At 40.3% G+C, this 17644-nt stretch overlaps 1 protein-coding gene across 6 annotated transcripts in view; it reads left to right on the top strand.

Annotated features, from left to right (window-relative positions):
- The first annotated feature begins 268 nt into the window (after positions 1–268).
- Positions 269–17644, top strand: part of ripor3 (RIPOR family member 3) — an 83235-nt gene continuing 65859 nt past the window's right edge. For 3 of the 6 annotated variants that reach the window (XM_078171531.1, XM_078171525.1, XM_078171528.1), the window contains exon 1: positions 270–834. The gene's annotated coding sequence lies outside the window, so the exon portion shown is untranslated. Of the gene's footprint in view, positions 835–2919; positions 3006–17644 lie in introns of all 6 variants that reach the window. The other 3 variants (XM_078171523.1, XM_078171526.1, XM_033626936.2) reach the window with 3 other exon arrangements.

Consider the following 17644-nt stretch of genomic DNA (forward strand, 5'->3'; position numbering starts at 1 on the left):
GGAAAGAGAAGATGAAAGAGGAGTTTAAGAGAACTGGAGGACAGTTGTTGGGAAACACAGAGTATCCCCAAGGGAAAGCAGAAAGAAAGAGAGGGATTTGAGTTGAGGAAGGGGAATAGCTTCGCAGAGAATGAGAGTGCACGCTATGAAGAGTCACATGGAAGAATGAAAATGACAGATCCGAGATGACAGAGAGAAGCAATGAACAGGACGAGGCAAAAAGATTAAGAGTTCGAGTTACAGATAAGAAATTGAGGATGACAAGTGCTAAAACAGAGAGGCAGAACGTGAGAGAGAAAAGAAAGAGCTCGCAAATCAAGACAGAAAACAAGAAAAGCAACAAGAATAGTAAGAAGGGGGAGGTGAAAAGAAGGAGTAGAGGCCTAGGTACATTAATTGAAGCTGACTAAAAGAAAAAAAAGCAAATTGTCTGAGTGGGAAGTGCTGAGAGAGGAGGAGAGAAACAGAAAAAGGGAGTGGAGAAGAAGCTGAGAGGGGGAGAGAGGAGAGGAGAGGCAGAGCTGGAAAATAAAGAGAGTGACAGAGAAACAGAGAGGAGGAGAGCCGAGAGAGAAGACAGGAGGGGAACTTAATTCACCGCTGTGTTTCCAGGCTCTCTGACGTCGCTGTGAAACCCTCTCGTGCTGCTGCTGCTGCAACACTGAATGCTATCAGGAGCGAGCAGGCAGCTGCCAAACCCACTGACACACACACACACACACACGCACACACAAACATATAGCAGTGTTGGATATGACTCGTCCGCTGAGGCAGTTTTTTGGTGTGGAGGACTTGGAGTGACAGTTGGGAATAACCGATTCTTCATCCAGTCAGGTGAGTTTATATGCTTTTAACCCTTGTGATGGATCATTTGGAGTTTTATTATGAGTGTTAAGTGTTTCTAAGGCTTTAATTTAAAGTGAGGTTTTGGTGCCTGGTTCAAGGTTCCTTTGGTAGGAAAGGTCTCTGTTGTGGGGATTTGAACCTGCGTCCTTTTGGTTCATTTGCACATCAGCTCAAATTAAAAGCACAATATTTACAGCTGTCCTCCTGTTTGGTGTTCCACTTGAAAAAATAAGGGAGGTTTTCTATAAAGTCTGTTAAAAAACTGGAAATATTTTGATGTGAATAATTTTAAAAAGTTATTTTTGTATGTAGATACAGTAACTTTAAAGGCTGTTTGCCAGATTAAAGCATTGAAATGAAACTGAAAAGTCTGTAGTTTGAGCGGTGGCCATGACATTCAGGAGCAGACACAGCTGGCTGCTGATGCTGTTTGTTTGAAGTCAGCTCAAAAATGTATTGTGAGCTGAGTTTTTGGACACAGGTGATTTTGCTCTGTGGATGAAAAGTCACAGGAGGCAGGGATGCTGGTTTTCCAAGGTTTACCGGCTGCATGTTGTTGGTCTGAACTACAGTGTCCCTGACATCAGAGTCTGCTGTATCTCTGTCACCATCACATCTGTTCTGATCCGCTGTCCTTCTTGAGTAACATGAGTTTTTGTTAGTGTTGTGTTGTTAGTTTACTTTCAGACCTTAAGTTTTATCTTTAAAAAAAAAGACAGCAGAAATATGCTTATGCTTGCAGAAACGCTGGCTTTTCATTCATTTAATCTACTCTCCTATTCTCTGCTGCTAAGATACTGCTGAATTAAAGCTCACAACTCACACCAACGGCTGACGCTGCTCCAGTCCGGTGTTTGCAGGCTAGCGAAACATCCAGGTGCTGACTATTCACTGGAGTTTACAGCCAGTTGGCACTCCGATCTCATACCGCTTGTGTGGCATTAGAAAATAATTGCCAGCACGGCCCCCGTTAGCCGCTCAGTTCGCCTTTCCTCACATTTTGAATGTCCGATAGCTGACATTTTCAACCAAGGTTTTATTATCAAGATTAATTTTAGCTTGTCAACGTTTCTTCTTCATCACTGACAAATAATTTTTGTCCTAGTTTTCGTTAGCAAAATTAATTCTGATAGAAACATAAAGAAACATAAAAGTTTCAACGTATCCGCTACATAATAGCATACAAGTGTAAGTTTCATTTAAGAACTATTTTCGTCTTCCAGAACTACACCCGCCACCTGTATCACTACACAGAAGGAAGCGTGCATCTGCTGCTAGCTCACCTAGCACCAGAGGGCTAGCTACACAGCTCAGCCACATCGCACATTGTCATCCATGAGTAGTTTCACGTTTCCTTCTATGCGGTGATGTGGTTGGTGGGTGTACTTTGGTAGAAGAAAATAGTTCCTTTATGAAACTGCCCAAAACAAGGTCTGTGGATTATCTTGAGTAACTGGGTCATGATTTCTGTAAAGAGACTTTGCTGTTGAGTTTTTCAAATGTATTTTTTTGGCACTTTGAGCACCGCAAGCTGAGTGTCATCCAGCTCCTCTATATTGGACAGAAGACAGACACCTCTACGGCCGATATCTCCGACACTCGGCAACTCACACCAAAACAATCTAGATTTATAAACAGCACTACAGGTAAGAGGAAAAATATGTATTATCTTTTAAGGCAGGATATTGGAGAACAAGTTCGCACTCACCGCAACAACCTGATTACCCAAAAACCCACGTTTACAAGCAGCTGGTCGGTCATCAGACTTCTTCCCCACTCCCTGACCATTTTATCAACCCGAGGTTGGCAGATTTTCAGCTAAAGCAACGGATTTATAGAAGATTTGGGTTTCGGTTTCAGTTTCAAATTCTGAATGTAATTACGGCAGATAAAAGGGCAACTAACTTTATGTTTATCCCGCTACACCCTGTCTGACGTCTTTTATCCTGCAGCACCTGAAATACATGTTTAAAACATTTCCAGAAAGAAATCGTGATTCTCCGACAAAAAAGAACTAGCTATTTCTTTAATTCAATCTCTCCTCTCCTCTCCTCTCCTCTCCCTTACTGCCAGATGAGCGTCAGTTTCTCATGAACCCCCTCAGTGAGTGCAGCTCAAACTGACAAGCTGCCAGAGAAAACATCAACACAACAAGCCGGGTCAGGATCTGCTGCTCGCTAACCCTTCACTCTTCCCCTTCCTCCCTCTTTCTCCCCCCTTCTTCTCCTCTCCACCCCTTCTGTTTCATGCTCTCTCTCCTCTCTTCCCACATCTATTTTTTAGATCGTTTCTTTAGTTAGTCTAGAGTGCTGCTGCAGTGTAAGGTTCCCCGAGTTCATAGATCTGTCAAGTTCAATTTGTAGTCTTACAGTGTGTGTGTGTGTGTGTCCTGGCAATAGTGGGGGTTTTTGGCTACATGGGTCATCAGATGGACTCAATGGGAGGTCACTGGTTCAATTGTGGTTGAATTAAACGCTAACACTTGTGACTGAGGAAAGTGTGTGTGTGTGTGTGTGTGTGTGTGTGAGGGGACGGACAATAAGAAAGCAGTGTTGTTCAGTGTGAAGTGTTAATCTATTCCACATTCACTGGTTTCACTGTAAGTGCCTCAGACGTCTCAACAATGGTTTCATTAGCACCGAGGACGGCGACACGTTCCAAATGAAAGCGACCATTACGAGATTAATAGAGTTTGTCTTTGTGGTCTAATGAAGCGTGCCGGGCAGATGTTTGGAATTGTGTCCATGCTTTTATTATCACTGTGATACACACTGACTGCTGGTGTGTTTGTGTGTGTGTGTGTGTGTGTGTGTGAGGAGGAGCCGCCCTTTGCACTTTAATGAAGCGTGTAAGTGCTTTTAAAAGAAGGATGACACGGTGGGTTAAAGCAACAATATGCAACTTTTTTTTTTACCTTAATACAGCTTCAACATTAATGTGATGGTTTCCTGACTTGTAATAGAAAGACTGGCACCTCTTTCATTCCCACTCCCAACACCTGCTCCTGCGTGATGGAACTTTTCTCAATGCTTCACCTGTATGAGCCTGATTCTGATGTTTTCTTTTGATACTGTGTGTGCTGGCAGTTTGAAATAAAGAATTTAAAACAAGAAGCTAATCACTAAGAACCCCAACCCTGACCTGTCTACCAAGACGGCTAACTAACCCAGCAAGGTGGCTTTAAACGCTGAACTAAAGTCCCATTTCCACCAAACACTTCCAGTATGGTACCTTTGTAACCAAAAGTAACATGGTACCTGGACCCTTTTCACCGCAAACAGTACCCTTAAATGACCCTTTATCACCTGGATCCTCAACAGGGGGTCCGTGACGTCGACGGGTCCTCAGAGTTACTATTGTTAGCAAAGATGAATCAGTCTATTAGAGGTGACCAGTTAACAAACATTTACATGCTACTGATACATATTAGCTGTATTATTTTTCCAAGTGTACGGACATTCTTGTGAACCACAATAGACTCTGATGTACAGCCCACATCACAAACCACTGGTGAAAGTGTAGAGGTTGAGGCTAACACACCTACAAGCAAGCACAAATGAGAAGAGACCCGAAAATATTCAGAGAATTATCTGACTTGATTTGATACAATATACTCACCGGTCACTTACAGTAGTTAGGTACGCCTGTTTTCTCCTTAACGCAAATAGCTAATCAGACAATCACGTGGCAGCAACTTAATCCATTTAGTGATGTAGACATGATCAAGACGACCTGCTGAAGTTCAAACTGAGCATCAGAATGATGAAGAAAGGTGATTTAAGTGACTTTGAACTTGACATGCTTGTTGGTGCCAGACGGGCTGGTCTGAGTATTTACTGTGATTTTCACACACAACCATCTCTAGGGTTTACAGAGGATGGTCCCAGACAGAGAAAATATCCAGTGAGCCAAAATGCCTTGTTGATGCCAGAGGTCAGAGGAGAATGGCCAGACTGGTTCAAGATGATAGAAAGGCAACAGGAAGTCAAATAAGCACTGGTTCCAACCAAGGTGTGCAGAAGACCATCTCTGAAGCAACAACACGTCCAACCTTGAAGCAGATGGGCTACAACAGCAGAAGACCACACCAGGTGCCACTCCTGTCAGCTAACAACAGGAAACTGAGGCTACAATTCACACAGGCTCACCAAAACTGGACAATAGGAGATTGGAAAAACGTTGCCTGGTCTGATGAGTCTGGATTTCTGCTGCCACATTCAGATGGTAGGGTCAGAATTTGGCATCATGGATCCATCCTGCCTTGTATCAACGGTTCAGGCTGCTGCTGGTGGTGTAATGGTGTGGGGGAGATTTTCTTAGTACCAACTGAGCATGGTTTAAACACCACAGCCTACCTGAGTATTGTTGCTGAGCGTGTCCATCCCTTTATGACCACAGTGTACCCATCTTCTGATGGCTACTTCCAGCAGGATAACGCACCATGTCACAAAGCTCACATCATCTCAAACATGACAATGAGTTCACTGTACTCCAATGGCCTCCACAGTCACCAGATCTCAGTCCAATAGAGCACCTTTGGGATGTGCTGGAACGGGAGATTCACATCATGGATGTGCAGCCGACAAATCTGCAGCAACTGTGTGATGTCATCATGTCAATATGGACCAAAATCTCTGAGGAATGTTTCCAGCACCTTGTTGACTCTGTGACACCAAGAATTAAGGCGGTTCTGAAGGCAAAAGGGGTCCAACCTGGTACTAACAAGATGTTCAGAGGTTCCTGAGTGAAATGGATGTAAAGGTCCAAGAGTTATGTGAGGATAAATTATACTTCTACATGTTTAAAATCCCACAATTCACTGGTGTATGTTTGGAAAAAGTCCAGCTCTACAGTCTGAATGAGAAATGTCTTTGTGTGAGTTTGTATCAAATATATATCTGAATTTCTGTGTGTTTTTAGATGTGTTGACTGTGTGTGTGAGACGCTGTAGAAACCTGCTGTTTGTATCTGTGTTCAGTGAATGTACCTGCATTTATATTAGTGTGTGTGTCTGTGTGCAGTCAGTGAAACAGCTGTAAGATGAATCATCATCTCCTGAAGAGGTGTGAAACACGCACTAATCTGAGGTGGCTGCTGTGTGTGTGTGTGTGTGTGTGTGTGATTTACAGCTCCAGTGAGTTATAGCAACAAGCTCATCCTGTCAACAAAGCAGCTCTATTCCCTGATGCCTTCAACTCCATTTATTATCCTTAAACATACACACACACACTCTTTCTCTCACACACACATCTATGCTGCTTCCAATTAGTCACATGACATCATCCAACAACCACTTCACCCGGACACACACACACACAGAGCTTATCTTGCCCCACGCTTTGTGACCTCCAGGTCCGTGAACTCTCCTGAGAAATGATGAACTGAGAGAAAAATCCACAGCAGGATGAAATCCACTCCTGCTGCTCCACATGAGAACTTTCTGAAACTTTTACAAGACAGCATCACTTTAAGTGTTTTATTTCTGGCAGGAGAAAACACCATAAAGCCGCTCATTTGATAACAAATACCATCTAGTGTCAATTGAGGGAAGTGATCCAGCAGAACAGATGTGATGGAAGTACTGTACTGAGACTGATTAACCGCAGTCACGTGTTAAATACTTTCCAGATACATTTGTGGAGGTGATGAAGCAGGTTTAGCTCCTGTTTTATCTCCTGATAAACTGCTGTGGCTGGTTAGAAGTTTGTCACCTGTGAATATAAAGTGTGAATATGTTGCTGGTGTACCCGCTTTCCTTCAATTTGCTTCACCTAGTTTTTCGTCCTTTGCCAGGATATAAAACCTCTCAGGACGTGTTTGAATTTGTTAGCCTCCACTGTGAGCATGTACATGTGGCTTCATATCAAAACACTGCTGGGAATTCATTGGGAAAACACAGTTACTGCTTCCCTGAGACGAGGTTTTGGTAGTAAATTTTAGACCTACTGTGATTCTGCATCATCACGTACTGTATGCAAGTGTCACACATCAAAAGTATTTACAATATGGTGGGCTGTTAAAGAGACAGTTCAGCCCCAAATCAAAATTACATATTTTTCCTCTTACCTGTATCGGTATTCATTAGCCTAGTTTGTTTGGGTGTGAGTTGCCGAATGTTAGAGTGGCCGTAGACGTGTCTGACTTCTCTGTAATATAATGGAACTAAATGGCGCTCAGCTTGTGGCGCTCAAAAAATACATTTGGAAAACTCAACATCAACGTCTCTTTACATAAATCATGACCCAGTTGCTTAAGATAATCCACAGACCTTGTTGTGAGCAGTTTCATGTAGGAACTATTTTCTTTCTACCAAATCACACCAACCAACCGCATCACCAGAAGGAAGTTTGAATCTACTCTTGGATGACAGGCTCGTGCTCATGACAGAGATGTAAACATAAAGGGGTATGCGATGGGAGTGGCTGTAAACTGGCTGTAAACTCCAGTATATAGTCAGCACCAGGATGTTTCACTAGCATGCATTGTTTGGACTTTGCTCTACATGAAGTAATGCACCAAAATTCATAATATCCCACACAATCATGATTTGGGAAGGCTGTGATCACATGACCAATGCGCTGGCAGGAGTACAGAAGGAAGCGGTCTGTAAAACAAAGGATTTTCCCAGGAGAGCATTTTAGGGGATGCTGTCACCATGTTTCATTTCCTAAACCTACCCACAGTAACTTCACTTGTTTAAACTAAACCTTTGTAGCTTTAAGTTACGTACATAACGTCATACGTATGGCACAATATTCGAGGATATACAAACTGTTGTGTTTGCATTTTTGTAGGATATCACACGAACCATTGTATGACAACACATTGAACTACAACTGCCAACTATATCTCTCTTCTACATAACTCTGGGCTCAGCCTCCAATGTCCTCAAATTCTAGAAATGCCTTTAGCTAAAGGAGTGTGAAACTAAAGAGGGAAAAAAAGACTCCTCTTCTACAGTGTCACCGTCCTCTCAGAAACTCCAGCTGTTGACCCAAAGAGGTCAGTAAACAGTCGGTGTGCAAAGATTCTGGCACTTTAGTTTTACTCTAAGAGCAGTTACAGTTGTTCAAGTCCCAGAACAAATATTCTTAATAGTCAAACAAAGCTCAATTCCTGTTCCTCCTTTCTGAGGAAATCATCAGGGCTGATGTCCAGAGTTTGTGTCATCATTCCCGCAAGTTTCTCTTTCATAATGAATGTCCTTATTTCATGTTGTGATGAAAACAAACCAATTGGAGGTTCAGGAATATAAAATTCTGATTCATTATAAGTGGCAACTGAAAGGGAAACTTCAGTATTTTTCAACCTGGATCCCATTTTCTCATGTTTTTAGGGCGAAGTGACAAATGGAGCAACACTGTTTGTTCCTGTTTTCCTGCAACAGGTCAACATGCAAGACTTGGTTTGACACAATAACAAAGAAACATGTTTAATTTCAGATACACATAATAATAATCTGAGCCTGTCAGTGGCAAAAGCAAACACTTTTACTGGATGTAAACAGCTGCTGGCTGCAATGCTCTTTTTCAATATTGGACCGATTTCAACAATTGTTGTCTCCATTCATCACTTAGGCACAAAAACATGACAAAAAAAAGGATCAAGACTGAAATGTTTCCCTTTTAAGTGTGAATGGTAACTAAAGTTTTCAAGGAACAGTTCAAGTTAATTTGTTTATTAGCCATCTTGTGTTTCCTAAATAATTAGATTTGTGTGGCAGTAGCTGTGATCAACAAACTTTCTGTTGCTGTCATTACACAGTTTAGACCCAGCACTGGACTGTGGCATGCATGGTTTCCATGGGAACGCAGCCGGTTTCATCTAAAGAGGGTTGAAAAAACGTGGTTGTCAATGGTTGCGGTCAACACATTCTCATCCCATATTGTCACATATCGTCACTATATCTGCAGCCAGTTAGCTTAGCTTAGCAAAAGACTAGAAACAGATGGAAACAGCTAGCCTGGCTCTGTCCAAAAATAACAAACACCACCATCAACACTTCTCATGCCCAGTTCAGACCAAAGATTTGCGACAACATGAGTTGAAACAGGAAAGTACTTGCAATGCGCCATTCTGCAACGTTCTAAAATCCTGCCAGTTCACACCAATGCAACTAGATGAGATGGTGCATCATCTCTATGCAACAACTCTCTGTACTTCCGTTCTGATTTCCAGCTTTCAGACTTATTTTGTGGCTGAATATAATTTGTAGCTTCTTAAAATATGAATGAGGGTAGTTAGAGTGAGATACTAGCTACAGTTGGATTTGTAAGTGGTGATGAAACGGCAAAACACAAAAACAAAATGACAGTACAGTTACAGTATTTTGTACTCATTTATATAACTTCCAATAAAACCACAATGTGTCATTTTTATGCTTCATTTTTTTATATGACATTTTTATTATTCAGCTTAAATGGTGGATTTTGTTGCTAGCTGTAGCTTCATATTTAGCTTACACACACATAACTGGAATTGAGCCTCTCATCCAACTGTCAGCTAGAAAGAAAATCAGCTTATTTCCCAAACTATTCCTTTCAGATGTGTTAGCATTTAATCAAAAGATGAAGTGAGGGTTGTATTCACATAAAATACATTCTGGTAGATGCTGACAGTGGCAGTAGTTAAAAAAGAAACATCTGTATTTGCAGGTTAAGATCTCAAAATGTGTTTCACATCAATAAGAACAATAATACATTCAGGAGTGGGTGTAATTTCTTTTTCAAATGGTGGATATTAGATTTTTTTGGAAGGAAGCATTTCCATTGTTCCACGACTGCTGCAGTGAAAATATGGTTTTAGTCTTTTAAGTGGGAGTAAGGATGGACAGTCTTTTTTTTATTATTTTTTATTAGAATACATAAAGGGACTTTGTATCAAGCCTCTCAGGAAATACCCACTCCCCCACTGGTTTAATCAGCTCAACTGGTCCATCAGCTGGTCTTGGTCAGGCGTAGGATCAGCTCTTTCTGTCATGTGACACATTCAGGTTGAGATTTTTTTAGGACATAAAATGAGAAACTGTTTTTAATTGAGGCGGGGAACCAAACTGTAAATTCTCTACTTCATTATAAGAAGTTTACAACTGTGATGTTTTTATTTTTAGGCAAAATCGTAATTTCATCCCACAGTGTTCCAGTTGCCTAAAACTGTTGTGTTTTCAAATTAAGAGCCTGTGGAAACGGAGTGAAAGTCATTTTAATGTGTCGTTTATTAGATTTAGGGTTTCCTGAGCAGTCAGACACAGTTGGCACATTGTAGTATTTTAAGTGTTCACAGCCACTGAGAGGTGGTTCTGTCTGCTCTCTAACATATTTCCTGTCACTATTCACCGCTCTGTGCTGCCCAGTAAAGCAAGAACGCAGTAAAAGTCTGTAAAATACACTCTCTATTCATAATCCTCAGCCTTATATTCAGGGGGCGGGGGGTTCGTCCCGTTCAGACAGACCTCTGCTGACCTCAATTAGCATTTGTTTTTATTTATCTGAAGTTTGAACAGCTGAAAATGATTTCTGGGTCAACAGTGATGAAAGAGTTAAATCTGAGGAGTGTCAGTTCCATAAAAAGGTAATGATCTCATTATTAAGTGTTGAGACACAAAACAGGACGCCGTCATTCCACAATTAAATGTCTTTATATGACACCCCTTCCTAACGACTGTGACAAAACCTTATCTTTAGAGTTTTTAATTTCATTTTTACTCCTAAATTAGACTGGGAAAATATATTTTCAAAGATCAAAGTCTTAACTGTTAACCCTTGCAATGGTCAAACCTCCCAGTGATTTTACTTTTTATTTTTTCGCATACATAATGAAGGTCAGACGAAAGATCTGACGGAGTTGATACCTTAGAGTTGACAAAAACTTATATATTTATTAATTTCACAGCAGTCCTAGTGAGTAGCCATTTTATTTTAGAAGGTTGCTAATCAAATACTTATTTCTAAACCACAATTCTGATTTAGTTTTGATTTAGGAAGGCGACGGAGTTGTCCTATCATGGTTGAGACACACTCTATGTCAATATTATATGATTAATTTATCCAAAAATTACCATACTAAGCAGCATTCCCACCTTTTGGGAAACCAGGAAGTGAGACAGGACTCAATGTGATACAGCTAACCCTTATTACATCTGATTAAATGATTTGTAGAAATCTGAAATCTTAAGTGCCAACATTTCCATAAAAAAAATACATTTGGAAACATAACGTATACACAACTTATAGCAGTACATTTTTACACCAATGTTGTCAGTATGTTCTGTGACTTTTAGATTTTGAAGGCACATTTTTTAATTGTTTGAAGTTGTGAATTCTTGTCTGGGACAAGGGTGTTTTCTGTCACAGGGCAAGTTTAGAAGTTAAAAAAAGTGTGTGCAGATCAAATATTTTACAAATAGCCCTGATGTTCCCCTTGCTGAGAGTTTGTGAGAGCTCACCAACAAAGCTTTAGATCAGAGGCAAAGCAGCATTGGCTTGGCACTCACAAAGTCGTGCTTGGGCTCTATGTGTGATGCAAGCCAAAAATGCTCACCAGCTATCTAGCAGACTAAATATCTGGGTCTGGATGGCACTTTCTCGGAAAACTACAGCCAATGAAAGCACAAGACACAAGCTGAGCTGCAGTGCTTTCCACACAGTGTGTGTGTGTGTGTGTGTGTGTGTGTGTTTAAGAAGGACAGAGAGAAAGTGACAGAAAGAGAATAACACAAGGTGGAAGGTGGAGTATTGCACGCAATGCTTCTGTAAGTTATTGGCATAATATCTTACTAAAAATGTTGCTTTGTCACTTTTTGACATTTTTCTATCAAGCATCTCCCTGATCCCTGACTTGTGGTTCCACCCACACATCAAATTACATATTTATGTACTTAGATGTAATGTAATAATAACTAGATACTGGAAACCATGACAGCATCTATTCAGTCCAATGGAGTTGCTCACCTGGAGAATATGCCAATAATGTTTCTAGTCCCTGGGTTTACTCCTGCCGTATGACACTCACTGAGTATGCACGGTAGTGTTTCTCCCACTGGCCCTGCCTAAGAGTTCCCACTCAGCTCATGAACAATAATAATAATAATAAATTTTATTTATATAGCACCTTTCATACAGGGAGGTGTAGTCCAACGTGCTTTACAACAAAATAAAAACAAATACAATTAAATTTAAAAAAAGTGTAAATCCTGCACAATGAAACCAAGAACAATATAATATGTAAAAGATAAAAGTATTAATGTTACATTGTGATGATGTCACAGATTATTTAATACGCTTTTCTCATCTTGAGGAAAGTTTTATAAATATAAAACCTCAATGGATTTAAAAAGTCATAACATAAAGAGTCATAACTGATTGCAGTCTGAGGTGTCCTGTCAACAGTTTTACAGACGTCACTTTTATAATGGCAGCCTAATGTCCGTGCACTGCATTATCCCAAGTGGCCACTGGGAAAAACTGGAAGCAAGACTGAGCTGTGTTTCCAGGGGCCTGCTGTCACCGCTCAGTCATGTAGTGTGAAAACCATAACAACCTCAAGACTCCAAATGTCAAGACAGCAAGTTATGTAGTGGGGAAAATATAGCAAACTAACGACTCTGACAGTCGCTTAGTGTGAACTTAGCTTAAATGCATTTACTCAAGTACTTATTCAGTACAATTCTGAAGCACCTGTACTTAAGTATTTTCATTTTTTGCTACTTTATACTCCATTATGTTCCCAAATATTGTACTTTTAATCCAGTACATTCATCTGACAACACTACAGTAGCTACAAGTTACTTCACAGATTAAGATTATAAAAAAAAAGAACACACGATAATAAAAGCTCATGAAATACAGTTACATTTTCAAAACTAATCCAGTTGTTGTTTGCTTGTGTACCTTGAAAGCAGAGTCCTGCTGGGGCTCTTTGTCATGCCTCAGATGTCTCAGTGTTGAAATATTTCCCCTCTAAAACTTCTCACATGCTTTCATTTAAATAACTGTTTGAGACTCGAGGAGGTAAAATCATCCAATATTTCACAAAAAGTCAAAATAATGACGACAAATTTATGCATCAGAATTTTGTTTCTTCTTCTCTCCTCTCCCATTAATCATCTCACGACCCCTCAGATTTAACTGGTGACCCTTTGGAGGGGCCCGACCCCTCGGCTGAGAATCACTAGAATAAACTAACTGTATATGAAGTTCAGTAAAGTTAGCTCCACCTCGAGCAGCTACAGCTGTGACATGCTGCTCTAACATTGATGCATCAGTATTAATAATCTAATAATGTCAGACAGAGCAATATATGAGTAACAGGGGACATTTTACTGCAGGACGAATACTTTGGATATTTTAAGCACTGCTGATAATACTCATGTGCCTTTAATTTAAAAGGATTTTGAATGAAGGACTTTAACTTTAAGGCATTTATTTAATTAAAATAGAAGACAGAAGAAAGATGTGAGCACTGTCTATGAGTTTTCTGTCCCACTCCAGAATTAAGCCCCTAAATTTTTCTTATAATGTGGGTCTTATGTAAGCGACTGTCTCTTTGTAAAGACAGAGAAAATATTGGTTTAACAGAACCATCACATGGACCTGACAGCTCATTCAGTAAATCACACTCCCCAGGGGTCCAATTTAACAAACATGGAGCTCAGCCACATAACTCTGCCTCTTTAACCTCTTAAAAAATTAACTATCCAATAAACTTCAGCGCAGGAGAACACATATTATCTTTTGATTATCACATTTATTATTTTACCAGCCAAAGATGTTTTGAGAATATAAATAAGCCTTAAAAATACAGGTTTTCTAATCAAACTGTCTGGTATAGTTTTAGACATTTTAACTACTTTACGTTGGTCTACATATTGCACATTTTTCTGAAGCTCCTCTTAGTTTTAGAGTCTTAAATAGTTAAACTTTCCAGGGTAGTTTCCAGAGAGCCCAGTGAGACATTTTGAGATTTTTTTTTTAGAGTGAGAATAGTTTCTCCTTTGCAAATCAAGAAGCAGCTGTAGTCAGTGATTTCTCTTGTTTTCCCTCATTTATTCGTGCACTAATTTACAGAAAACTCTTACGACAGCGAATTTATTTTGGTAACACCTGTGTAACTGCAAAACCCATGAGGGCTTTCTGTGATTATATGTACGATGCTGAACAAAGCACACTTTGAGTCGCAGTGCAGCACAGCACTTCAGGTGTTATTGCTGTCATAAATCCGTTTTAGATATTTGTGTATAATGTAGAAGAAGTGACGCGAGCTCCGAGTGAAATGCCTTCATTATTCTCTAAGCATGATATAACAAATGAAATACAAATTTTGTGAACTTTGAAATGCTGCTTTTCAAAGCGAACCTCGTTTTCAAACTGTATGGTTTGACTAAAATGAACAATGACAGCAATATAGTCCATGATGAGCAGCACTAAAATCAACCTGCGTAGTTGTCCCTCCATTGTGACATTAGAAAGTGTCACATTTATCTTGCAAGTGTACTCTTCTTCAACGTTTGCTTTACTTCCTGGATTTTTCCCACATGGAAATTCTGACCAATCAAGAGCAGCTTTCTCACACAAGGCATTTGATCTGGTCCGCTTGTAAATGTTGCCGTGAGAACACGAACCAACTCTAGGCAATTATACAACTTTGGAACAACATGAGTCCCTGATTCAGACCAAAGGAGACGACTCTAGGTCTGAGAGCACTTAAAGAAACTTGCCTGAGATACACAAGATAATCCATTACTTAGAGCAGTTAATTACACTTTACCTTTAAATTAGCGCTGCACAACATATCTTTTTTCCATCATCAATTTTTTATGTCAACTTGCACGACAGACACATTGTGAAAGATGTTAAAGGCAGCATTGCACTCAGGTATTTGATTTATGTAGGCCTTACGCTAAACGATAATAAGCAAAGTTTGATTCTTACTTACTGTTAAAGTGAACTCTGAGATGTGGCCACTTGGATTTTTCCAAATAAGAGGGAGGATCGGTTACAAGAAGGAAAAATCACATCACTCAGTTTAATCAAAAAACAGCAAAAATGTGCATTTGCGGTGCGGAAACTTCCTATTCTTACACACACAAGCGCGCACACACACGTGGCATGTATGACAGGACCTCACACACAGGCCACAGAGTCAACCCTCAGTCCACACTTTGAGGTCAAACTCTGGAGAGTTCATCCAGGCTCCACACAGATCTACAGGCCCCTAGAGTCTAATCTGACACGACACACTGACGCTGCAACACTCCACCGCCTTTAACAGACAACCAGCCAAGGTCAGGGGTCAAACCCACATTCTGATCCCTGACAGAACAGAAGTGTGTGTTCAGGGGTGCATGCAATGCAAGGTACATGTCTGTATGGGTTATGTACGGTTGACAAGGGACTATACCTACATATTTTGGTAGAAATGTGGCTTCAGAGTACTGTCTGCGGTGAAAATGCAAAACAGATCTCGGATTTAGGTACAAGTCCATATGGTTCTAAGGGGATTATACCCCAAATCTTTGGAAGAAATGCAGCTTTTGTGTTTGTGTCCCCCTAACAAAGTCCAATATTCACTCTCTTTTAGCTCTGTTTTTGGTCTCTACCATCTCCCAAGGAAAATATCTGCCTCTTTAATTTCTCCACTACGTTCACTGTCTGCTGTTTTCTGCTGAGCAGGTAGTGCACAGTGGCTTTTTACAGTTTTTTTCTCTGAAAGCGATGCAATGAGAGCGGTGAGAGTGAACCAGGACAGTAAAGTTGTGGGCTGGACAGATAAACGACGACTATAAAGCTCTGTAAAGCTGATGAGAACTGCAGATTCAGCTGATCATTCTCTGGAGGTTCACCACTATCAGAGACACATTTCACATATGTCACATTGTTTGAACACTGTCACTTGATTTATTATTAATAACATAAAAACTACAGCCGCTTGATCCAAAATTTAAGAATAATATTTGTTTTTAGATGCATTTCGAGTCACTCTAATTTACTCTGAAAGCTTTTTATGGACCCAAATGTTACAGTGGAATTCACCACACTGTCTAATATCAACAATGTGCTTAAAATATCTGCCTTCCCCCTTTGTGGTATGTATATGCATGTGTGTGGGTATGTCTAGATGCATGTTTGTGTTTTATCATTTCTCAGCATGTGGCCTGGACCCCTGTCTGAGCTTCTACCCTGTTTACTGCTGATAGAAGATAAAGTTCTCCTCTGTGGCAGTCTAACACAACACCCCTACACTGAACTGGGGCCTGTTGCAAGAGCGAGTTCTCTAATTTTTACAGCCCAGTATCCAGTGGCATTAACATCCACAGTTTGTTGACTGCAGGCCGCACAGTTTACAACAAATCTCAACAAAACCTTTTTTTGCCAAAACATTCAACGTTGGATGTGGAAGACAATGTCACTGGATGCAATCCAGAGTTGCACAATTGTTCAATATCAACATCCTTGTCTTGCCGAAGGGTTGACATTATAATGCATACCATTGCAGAGTAAAAACATCTGTCAAATTCTCAGATTTTAAGGGACTCTTGTGTTTATTTAATGCAAATCTATTCTTATAACTTGATAAACCTGGTTCTTCTCCTTCAGCCACCTCAACATTAAACACCTGCACTACTAAAAAGTTATCTGGATGAACCTCAGCACCTCAAACTGACTAGTCTCATGTCTAACATTTAAGGCTCTAAAGTACGAGCATTTCATCGCATCTAAATTGTGTGTGAGCATGAATGAATGAATGAATGAATCTGAGGTTGGCAAAATGTACGATTATCATTATTATTACTACAAAAGTAATTGACCTAGCCACAAAGACGTCACCCACTGGTTTGTAGACTCCAAATCTAAAACCTCAAGTTTGGTATTTTGGACGGTGGACATCTTAGATTATTGGAGAAAGAAGTGACCAAATTTGGATAAGAGGGTGGAGCTGTGAAGAAGTGAGGGGTGGATCTGACTGAGAGCCCAAAGATACGATCTGGGTGGTGGCCCCACCCTTAGTTGTGCATAACACCTTCCGTACAGTTGTCATGAACAGGGAAATTAGTTATTGAGACCACAACCATTTTTTGTACCAGGCTGTAAACATGTTTTTTCTGCTGTAAAGATGGACATTTTAACATGGGGGTCTTTGACAACTGACTCGCTTTTGGAGCCAGCCTCAAGTGGCCATTCAAGGAATTGCAGTTTTTGGCACAACACAGGGCTTCACTTTTCAGCCCCGGAGGTTACCTCTCATTCTCAACTTAAGGCCGAGATACACCAAACCAATCAAAGAATTCAGGTGAAAGAATGCTGACTATTGCGTCGCCTTACGTCATCTGTGTCTTGACCAAAAAGTTGAGCTAAAACACACCACAAAGACGACAGCCAACGACATACTAGCACATATGTTCTGCACCTGCGGGAGAGGAAATAATTCTCCATAGCAGCAGGTGGTGGTCTGTATTTGTCATTCAAAGGGGGAAACCAGAAGACCAACAGGACAGACTCGTTAGCCAGAAAGCAAATTAACAATACAACCAGATATTGAAAGAGCAAATAATATTTACCGTGCACTAGTGAACAATAACACAAACAATTATTATGTTCATTGTTTTTTCATTGTTTTTTTTTTGGAGCAATGACAATACATTTTCTATTCTATTCTATTAACCGTTTCTGCTAAATATAGCTCAGTAGCTAAAAGATGATCTTACTGAATATAACAAGTTTGTTTCATTCTCACTCTCTCTTGATTTTAGTCATTTGTTTGCTTTCCTCACGTCTGTTTTCCTTCTCATGCACTGAGCTGA

The sequence above is a fragment of the Epinephelus lanceolatus genome, chromosome 1 (assembly GCF_041903045.1).
Source record: "Epinephelus lanceolatus isolate andai-2023 chromosome 1, ASM4190304v1, whole genome shotgun sequence".
NCBI classification, from domain to species: domain Eukaryota; kingdom Metazoa; phylum Chordata; class Actinopteri; order Perciformes; family Serranidae; genus Epinephelus; species Epinephelus lanceolatus.